A 10,000-nucleotide genomic window follows, 5' to 3' on the forward strand; every position below is an offset into this window, starting at 1 on the left:
CGGAGGGAGGGGGGGGGGGAGGGGAAGGGGCTCTGACGGGCCAGCCCGGGCCCCGGAGCTTGAAAAGGAAAAAAAAGGATCGGGCCCGCGAGAGACGGGGGCCCTGCCGCACGGGGCAGTCCGACCGGGGCTCGCCGTGCGGCAGGCCCGGGCGCCGGCAGGGGAAAGCGGGCGAGGAGGCGCGGAGCCGGGTGCCTACGGCCATACCGGACCGAACGCCCCCGATCCCGTCCGATCTCGGAAGGTAAACCGTCCCGGGCCTGGCTAGTACTTGGATGGGTGACCGCCTGGGAATCCCAGGTGCCGTAGGCAGCTTTTCCCGGTCCGAGCCAGCTCTCTCTCCTTTTTCTGGGGAGGAAGGAGAAGGGGGGGGGGGGGCGGGCCAGAAAGCCCCTCGTCGCTCCTGCCGAGTCGGAGGTCGCGGCCGCAGGTCACGGGTCGGGGCGCCTGGGGTCCGGCTCCCCCCAACACCCACCCGGCTTCCTCCGCGGAGGACCCCCGGCCACCGAAGCCGCTGGGGGAGACCCCGGGCATGGGGCGGACTGGCCCGGCCCCTCCCGGCCCCCCTGCGCCCGGCCGCCGGCCCGCGGGACCGCCCCGAATCCCCCCGCGGCCACCCAGGCGAGGCCTGGCCTGGAGGGCCCCACGGCGGGTGTCAGGCTCCCCGCCGCTTGCCCCACCGGGGACCCACGGCCACCGAAGCCGCTGGGGGGAGACCCCGGGCATGGGGCGGACTGGCGCGGCCCCTCCCGGCCCCCCTGCGCCCGGCCGCCGGCCCGCGGGACCGCCCCGAATCCCCCCGCGGCCACCCAGGCGAGGCCTGGCCTGGAGGGCCCCACGGCGGGTGTCAGGCTCCCCGCCGCTTGCCCCACCGGGGACCCACGGCCACCGAAGCCGCTGGGGGAGACCCCGGGCATGGGGCGGACTGGCCCGGCCCCTCCCGGCCCCCCTGCGCCCGGCCGCCGGCCCGCGGGACCGCCCCGAATCCCCCCCCGGCCACCCAGGCGAGGCCTGGCCTGGAGGGCCCCACGGCGGGTGTCAGGCTCCCCGCCGCTTGCCCCACCGGGGACCCACGGCCACCGAAGCCGCTGGGGGAGACCCCGGGCATGCGGCGGACTGGCCCGGACCCTCCCGGCCCCGCTGCGCCCGGCCGCCGGCCCGCGGGCCCGACCCGAATCCCCCCGCGGCCACCCAGGCGAGGCCTGGCCTGGAGGGCCCCACGGCGGGTCTGCAGCTCCCCCCGGGCTTCCTCCCCCGAGGACCCACGCCCCCCCTGAGCCGCAGGGGGAGACCCCGGGCCCGGGGCGGACTCGCTCGGGCCCCCCCCCTGCGCCCGGCCGCCGGCCCGCGGGACCGCCCCCGAATCCCCCCGCGGCCAGGCAGGAGAGGCCTGGCCTGGATGCCACGGAGGACCCGCGGCCCCCAAAGCCGCAGGAGGCGCCCCCGGCCCCGGGGCCGGTAAGCCCCGTGTCGCTCCCCCCCCCCTCACCCCCCCACCCCCCCCGCGCCTCGCTGCCGGGCACCGGGCACCGCCCCAGAGTCAGCCGCAGCCGGCCGGCCTGAGAGCTGCCCTCCTGTGTGAGACTACGTTGATACTAACCGGCCATCAGGCAGGTCAACCCCATTGCTAGACCTGGGTGGACCTGGTGGCCGAGCGGGGACTTAGGAAATTTTCCAGCCTTTTCCCGGGGCGTGACCTGTTGTCCCGGTGGGGACTTTGAAAATTTTACAGCCGCTTCCCGGGGCTTGACCGGTTGTCCTGAAGGCCCCCCACCCCCACCCCCACCCCCGGGCTCCTGCTCCCCTCTCCCCAGCCTCGGTGCTCCGCTCCCAGCCTCGGAGGCTGCCTCTCTGCGGCGGCTGCATCGCGTCCGAGGACGCTCACCCTCCGGAGGCTGGCTGTAAAGCCTGACACCCACCACCGCCGCCGCCCCGACTCTCCGAGGGGCGACTCTGAGGCCTCCCCCCACCCCCGGACCACCCTGGAGACGACTGCTAAGCCCCCACCCCCGGCCAGTCTAGGGGAAGACTGCTAAGCCTCTCCCCCCCCTGCCCCACCCACCCACACTGTCTGGGGGATGACTATTAAGCCTCCCCCCCGCCCAGCCTGGGGGAAGACTGTTAAGCCTCCCCCCCACCCACCCTGTCTGGGGGACGACTATTAAGCTTCCCCCCCGCCGGAGCGCCCGGGGGACGACTATTAAGCCTTCCCCCGGACTGCCCGGCGGACGACTGCGAAGCCTCCCGCTCAGCCTGGGGGAAGACTGTTAAGCCTCCCCCCCACCCACCCTGTCTGGGGGACGACTATTAAGCTTTCCCCTCCGGAGCGCCCGGGGGACGACTATTAAGCCTCCCCCGGACTGCCCGGGGGATGACTGCGAAGCCTCCCGCTTTGCCTGGGGGAAGACTGTTAAGCCTCCCCCCCCACCCACCCACCCACACTGTCTGGGGGACGACTGTTAAGCTTTCCCCCCCGGAGCGCCCGGGGGACGACTATTAAGCCTCCCCCGGACTGCCCGGGGGACGACTGCGAAGCCTCCCGCTCAGCCTGGGGGAAGACTGTTAAGCCTCCCCCCCCCCCACCCACCCACACTGTCCGGGGGACGACTATTAAGCTTTCCCCCCCGGAGCGCCCGGGGGACGACTATTAAGCCTCCCCCGGACTGCCCGGGGGACGACTGCGAAGCCTCCCGCTCAGCCTGGGGGAAGACTGTTAAGCCTCCCCCCCACCCACCCTGTCTGGGGGACGACTATTAAGCTTTCCCCTCCGGAGCGCCCGGGGGACGACTATTAAGCCTCCCCCGGACTGCCCGGGGGATGACTGCGAAGCCTCCCGCTTTGCCTGGGGGAAGACTGTTAAGCCTCCCCCCCCACCCACCCACCCACACTGTCTGGGGGACGACTGTTAAGCTTTCCCCCCCGGAGCGCCCGGGGGACGACTATTAAGCCTCCCCCGGACTGCCCGGGGGACGACTGCGAAGCCTCCCGCTCAGCCTGGGGGAAGACTGTTAAGCCTCCCCCCCACCCACCCACCCACACTGTCTGGGGGACGACTATTAAGCTTTCCCCCCCGGAGCGCCCGGGGGACGACTATTAAGCCTTCCCCCGGACTGCCCGGGGGACGACTGCGAAGCCTCCCGCTCAGCCTGGGGGAAGACTGTTAAGCCTCCCCCCCACCCACCCTGTCTGGGGGACGACTATTAAGCTTTCCCCTCCGGAGCGCCCGGGGGACGACTATTAAGCCTCCCCCGGACTGCCCGGGGGATGACTGCGAAGCCTCCCGCTTTGCCTGGGGGAAGACTGTTAAGCCTCCCCCCCCACCCACCCACCCACACTGTCTGGGGGACGACTGTTAAGCTTTCCCCCCCGGAGCGCCCGGGGGACGACTATTAAGCCTCCCCCGGACTGCCCGGGGGACGACTGCGAAGCCTCCCGCTCAGCCTGGGGGAAGAGTGTTAAGCCTCCCCCCCCCCCACCCACCCACACTGTCCGGGGGACGACTATTAAGCTTTCCCCCCCGGAGCGCCCGGGGGACGACTATTAAGCCTTCCCCCGGACTGCCCGGGGGACGACTGCGAAGCCTCCCGCTCAGCCTGGGGGAAGACTGTTAAGCCTCCCCCCCACCCACCCTGTCTGGGGGACGACTATTAAGCTTTCCCCTCCGGAGCGCCCGGGGGACGACTATTAAGCCTTCCCCCGGACTGCCCGGGGGACGACTATTAAGCCTCCCCCGGACCTGCTCCATCTCGACTATTAAGCCCCCCTCTGTGGTCCTCAGGACCACTGCCGCGCGGCCCGCGGAGTGGGGTGACACCCGGGCCGCACAGCAAACCGGCCACCAGGTCAACCCATTGAATCCAATGGGTTGACCTGGTGGCCGGAAATCAAACCGGCCACCAGGTCAACCCATTAGATTCAGTGGGTTGACCTGGTGGCCGAGCGGGGACTTAGAAAATTTTACAGCCGCTTCCCCGGGGGTTGACCTGTTGTCCCGGTGGGGACTTTGAAATTTTTACAGCCGCTTCCCCGGGGGTTGACCGGTTGTCCTGAAGGCCCCCCACCCCACCCCCTCCCGGGCTCCTGCTCCCCTCTCCCCAGTCTCGGTGCTCCGCTCCCAGCCTCGGAGGCTGCCTCTCTGCGGCGGCTGCATCGCGTCCGAGGACGCTCACCCTCCGGAGGCTGGCTGTAAAGCCTGACACCCACCGCCGCCGCCGCCCCGACTCTCCGAGGGGCGACTCTGAGGCCTCCCCCCACCCCCGGACCACCCTGGAGACGACTGCTAAGCCCCCACCCCCGGCCAGTCTAGGGGAAGACTGCTAAGCCTCTCCCCCCCCTGCCCCACCCACCCACACTGTCTGGGGGATGACTATTAAGCCTCCCCCCCGCCCAGCCTGGGGGAAGACTGTTAAGCCTCCCCCCCACCCACCCACCCACACTGTCTGGGGGACGACTATTAAGCTTTCCCCCCCGGAGCGCCCGGGGCACGACTATTAAGCCTCCCCCGGACTGCCCGGGGGACGACTGCGAAGCCTCCCGCTCAGCCTGGGGGAAGACTGTTAAGCCTCCCCCCCACCCACCCACCCACACTGTCTGGGGGACGACTATTAAGCTTTCCCCCCCGGAGCGCCCGGGGGACGACTATTAAGCCTTCCCCCGGACTGCCCGGGGGACGACTGCGAAGCCTCCCGCTCATCCTGGGGGAAGACTGTTAAGCCTCCCCCCCACCCACCCACCTACACTGTCTGGGGGACGACTATTAAGCTTTCCCCCCCGGAGCGCCCGGGGCACGACTATTAAGCCTTCCCCCGGACTGCCCGGGGGACGACTGCGAAGCCTCCCGCTCAGCCTGGGGGAAGACTGTTAAGCCTCCCCCCCACCCACCCTGTCTGGGGGACGACTATTAAGCTTTCCCCTCCGGAGCGCCCGGGGGACGACTATTAAGCCTCCCCCGGACTGCCCGGGGGATGACTGCGAAGCCTCCCGCTTTGCCTGGGGGAAGACTGTTAAGCCTCCCCCCCCACCCACCCACCCACACTGTCTGGGGGACGACTGTTAAGCTTTCCCCCCCGGAGCGCCCGGGGGACGACTATTAAGCCTCCCCCGGACTGCCCGGGGGACGACTGCGAAGCCTCCCGCTCAGCCTGGGGGAAGACTGTTAAGCCTCCCCCCCACCCACCCACCCACACTGTCTGGGGGACGACTATTAAGCTTTCCCCCCCGGAGCGCCCGGGGGACGACTATTAAGCCTTCCCCCGGACTGCCCGGGGGACGACTGCGAAGCCTCCCGCTCAGCCTGGGGGAAGACTGTTAAGCCTCCCCCCCACCCACCCTGTCTGGGGGACGACTATTAAGCTTTCCCCTCCGGAGCGCCCGGGGGACGACTATTAAGCCTCCCCCGGACTGCCCGGGGGATGACTGCGAAGCCTCCCGCTTTGCCTGGGGGAAGACTGTTAAGCCTCCCCCCCCACCCACCCACCCACACTGTCTGGGGGACGACTGTTAAGCTTTCCCCCCCGGAGCGCCCGGGGGACGACTATTAAGCCTCCCCCGGACTGCCCGGGGGACGACTGCGAAGCCTCCCGCTCAGCCTGGGGGAAGACTGTTAAGCCTCCCCCCCCCCCACCCACCCACACTGTCCGGGGGACGACTATTAAGCTTTCCCCCCCGGAGCGCCCGGGGGACGACTATTAAGCCTTCCCCCGGACTGCCCGGGGGACGACTGCGAAGCCTCCCGCTCAGCCTGGGGGAAGACTGTTAAGCCTCCCCCCCACCCACCCTGTCTGGGGGACGACTATTAAGCTTTCCCCTCCGGAGCGCCCGGGGGACGACTATTAAGCCTCCCCCGGACTGCCCGGGGGATGACTGCGAAGCCTCCCGCTTTGCCTGGGGGAAGACTGTTAAGCCTCCCCCCCCACCCACCCACCCACACTGTCTGGGGGACGACTGTTAAGCTTTCCCCCCCGGAGCGCCCGGGGGACGACTATTAAGCCTCCCCCGGACTGCCCGGGGGACGACTGCGAAGCCTCCCGCTCAGCCTGGGGGAAGAGTGTTAAGCCTCCCCCCCCCCCACCCACCCACACTGTCCGGGGGACGACTATTAAGCTTTCCCCCCCGGAGCGCCCGGGGGACGACTATTAAGCCTTCCCCCGGACTGCCCGGGGGACGACTGCGAAGCCTCCCGCTCAGCCTGGGGGAAGACTGTTAAGCCTCCCCCCCACCCACCCTGTCTGGGGGACGACTATTAAGCTTTCCCCTCCGGAGCGCCCGGGGGACGACTATTAAGCCTTCCCCCGGACTGCCCGGGGGACGACTATTAAGCCTCCCCCGGACCTGCTCCATCTCGACTATTAAGCCCCCCTCTGTGGTCCTCAGGACCACTGCCGCGCGGCCCGCGGAGTGGGGTGACACCCGGGCCGCACAGCAAACCGGCCACCAGGTCAACCCATTGAATCCAATGGGTTGACCTGGTGGCCGGAAATCAAACCGGCCACCAGGTCAACCCATTAGATTCAGTGGGTTGACCTGGTGGCCGAGCGGGGACTTAGAAAATTTTACAGCCGCTTCCCCGGGGGTTGACCTGTTGTCCCGGTGGGGACTTTGAAATTTTTACAGCCGCTTCCCCGGGGGTTGACCGGTTGTCCTGAAGGCCCCCCACCCCACCCCCTCCCGGGCTCCTGCTCCCCTCTCCCCAGTCTCGGTGCTCCGCTCCCAGCCTCGGAGGCTGCCTCTCTGCGGCGGCTGCATCGCGTCCGAGGACGCTCACCCTCCGGAGGCTGGCTGTAAAGCCTGACACCCACCGCCGCCGCCGCCCCGACTCTCCGAGGGGCGACTCTGAGGCCTCCCCCCACCCCCGGACCACCCTGGAGACGACTGCTAAGCCCCCACCCCCGGCCAGTCTAGGGGAAGACTGCTAAGCCTCTCCCCCCCCTGCCCCACCCACCCACACTGTCTGGGGGATGACTATTAAGCCTCCCCCCCGCCCAGCCTGGGGGAAGACTGTTAAGCCTCCCCCCCACCCACCCACCCACACTGTCTGGGGGACGACTATTAAGCTTTCCCCCCCGGAGCGCCCGGGGCACGACTATTAAGCCTCCCCCGGACTGCCCGGGGGACGACTGCGAAGCCTCCCGCTCAGCCTGGGGGAAGACTGTTAAGCCTCCCCCCCACCCACCCTGTCTGGGGGACGACTATTAAGCTTTCCCCTCCGGAGCGCCCGGGGGACGACTATTAAGCCTCCCCCGGACTGCCCGGGGGATGACTGCGAAGCCTCCCGCTTTGCCTGGGGGAAGACTGTTAAGCCTCCCCCCCCACCCACCCACCCACACTGTCTGGGGGACGACTGTTAAGCTTTCCCCCCCGGAGCGCCCGGGGGACGACTATTAAGCCTCCCCCGGACTGCCCGGGGGACGACTGCGAAGCCTCCCGCTCAGCCTGGGGGAAGACTGTTAAGCCTCCCCCCCACCCACCCACCCACACTGTCTGGGGGACGACTATTAAGCTTTCCCCCCCGGAGCGCCCGGGGGACGACTATTAAGCCTTCCCCCGGACTGCCCGGGGGACGACTGCGAAGCCTCCCGCTCAGCCTGGGGGAAGACTGTTAAGCCTCCCCCCCACCCACCCTGTCTGGGGGACGACTATTAAGCTTTCCCCTCCGGAGCGCCCGGGGGACGACTATTAAGCCTCCCCCGGACTGCCCGGGGGATGACTGCGAAGCCTCCCGCTTTGCCTGGGGGAAGACTGTTAAGCCTCCCCCCCCACCCACCCACCCACACTGTCTGGGGGACGACTGTTAAGCTTTCCCCCCCGGAGCGCCCGGGGGACGACTATTAAGCCTCCCCCGGACTGCCCGGGGGACGACTGCGAAGCCTCCCGCTCAGCCTGGGGGAAGACTGTTAAGCCTCCCCCCCCCCCACCCACCCACACTGTCCGGGGGACGACTATTAAGCTTTCCCCCCCGGAGCGCCCGGGGGACGACTATTAAGCCTTCCCCCGGACTGCCCGGGGGACGACTGCGAAGCCTCCCGCTCAGCCTGGGGGAAGACTGTTAAGCCTCCCCCCCACCCACCCTGTCTGGGGGACGACTATTAAGCTTTCCCCTCCGGAGCGCCCGGGGGACGACTATTAAGCCTTCCCCCGGACTGCCCGGGGGACGACTATTAAGCCTCCCCCGGACCTGCTCCATCTCGACTATTAAGCCCCCCTCTGTGGTCCTCAGGACCACTGCCGCGCGGCCCGCGGAGTGGGGTGACACCCGGGCCGCACAGCAAACCGGCCACCAGGTCAACCCATTGAATCCAATGGGTTGACCTGGTGGCCGGAAATCAAACCGGCCACCAGGTCAACCCATTAGATTCAGTGGGTTGACCTGGTGGCCGAGCGGGGACTTAGAAAATTTTACAGCCGCTTCCCCGGGGGTTGACCTGTTGTCCCGGTGGGGACTTTGAAATTTTTACAGCCGCTTCCCCGGGGGTTGACCGGTTGTCCTGAAGGCCCCCCACCCCACCCCCTCCCGGGCTCCTGCTCCCCTCTCCCCAGTCTCGGTGCTCCGCTCCCAGCCTCGGAGGCTGCCTCTCTGCGGCGGCTGCATCGCGTCCGAGGACGCTCACCCTCCGGAGGCTGGCTGTAAAGCCTGACACCCACCGCCGCCGCCGCCCCGACTCTCCGAGGGGCGACTCTGAGGCCTCCCCCCACCCCCGGACCACCCTGGAGACGACTGCTAAGCCCCCACCCCCGGCCAGTCTAGGGGAAGACTGCTAAGCCTCTCCCCCCCCTGCCCCACCCACCCACACTGTCTGGGGGATGACTATTAAGCCTCCCCCCCGCCCAGCCTGGGGGAAGACTGTTAAGCCTCCCCCCCACCCACCCTGTCTGGGGGACGACTATTAAGCTTCCCCCCCGCCGGAGCGCCCGGGGGACGACTATTAAGCCTTCCCCCGGACTGCCCGGCGGACGACTGCGAAGCCTCCCGCTCAGCCTGGGGGAAGACTGTTAAGCCTCCCCCCCACCCACCCTGTCTGGGGGACGACTATTAAGCTTTCCCCTCCGGAGCGCCCGGGGGACGACTATTAAGCCTCCCCCGGACTGCCCGGGGGATGACTGCGAAGCCTCCCGCTTTGCCTGGGGGAAGACTGTTAAGCCTCCCCCCCCACCCACCCACCCACACTGTCTGGGGGACGACTGTTAAGCTTTCCCCCCCGGAGCGCCCGGGGGACGACTATTAAGCCTCCCCCGGACTGCCCGGGGGACGACTGCGAAGCCTCCCGCTCAGCCTGGGGGAAGACTGTTAAGCCTCCCCCCCCCCCACCCACCCACACTGTCCGGGGGACGACTATTAAGCTTTCCCCCCCGGAGCGCCCGGGGGACGACTATTAAGCCTTCCCCCGGACTGCCCGGGGGACGACTGCGAAGCCTCCCGCTCAGCCTGGGGGAAGACTGTTAAGCCTCCCCCCCACCCACCCTGTCTGGGGGACGACTATTAAGCTTTCCCCTCCGGAGCGCCCGGGGGACGACTATTAAGCCTTCCCCCGGACTGCCCGGGGGACGACTATTAAGCCTCCCCCGGACCTGCTCCATCTCGACTATTAAGCCCCCCTCTGTGGTCCTCAGGACCACTGCCGCGCGGCCCGCGGAGTGGGGTGACACCCGGGCCGCACAGCAAACCGGCCACCAGGTCAACCCATTGAATCCAATGGGTTGACCTGGTGGCCGGAAATCAAACCGGCCACCAGGTCAACCCATTAGATTCAGTGGGTTGACCTGGTGGCCGAGCGGGGACTTAGAAAATTTTACAGCCGCTTCCCCGGGGGTTGACCTGTTGTCCCGGTGGGGACTTTGAAATTTTTACAGCCGCTTCCCCGGGGGTTGACCGGTTGTCCTGAAGGCCCCCCACCCCACCCCCTCCCGGGCTCCTGCTCCCCTCTCCCCAGTCTCGGTGCTCCGCTCCCAGCCTCGGAGGCTGCCTCTCTGCGGCGGCTGCATCGCGTCCGAGGACGCTCACCCT

General features: G+C 68.9%; 1 non-coding gene across 1 annotated transcript; it reads left to right on the forward strand.

Moving 5' to 3' along the window:
- The first annotated feature begins 193 nt into the window (after window positions 1-193).
- Window positions 194-312, forward strand: LOC135894874 (5S ribosomal RNA). Its single transcript, XR_010562415.1, has one exon. It is a non-coding gene; the product is annotated as a 5S ribosomal RNA (ribosomal RNA).
- Window positions 313-10,000: the final 9,688 nt, after the last annotated feature.

Source organism: Emys orbicularis, assembly GCF_028017835.1.
Source record: "Emys orbicularis isolate rEmyOrb1 chromosome 15 unlocalized genomic scaffold, rEmyOrb1.hap1 SUPER_15_unloc_3, whole genome shotgun sequence".
Classification (NCBI taxonomy): domain Eukaryota; kingdom Metazoa; phylum Chordata; order Testudines; family Emydidae; genus Emys; species Emys orbicularis.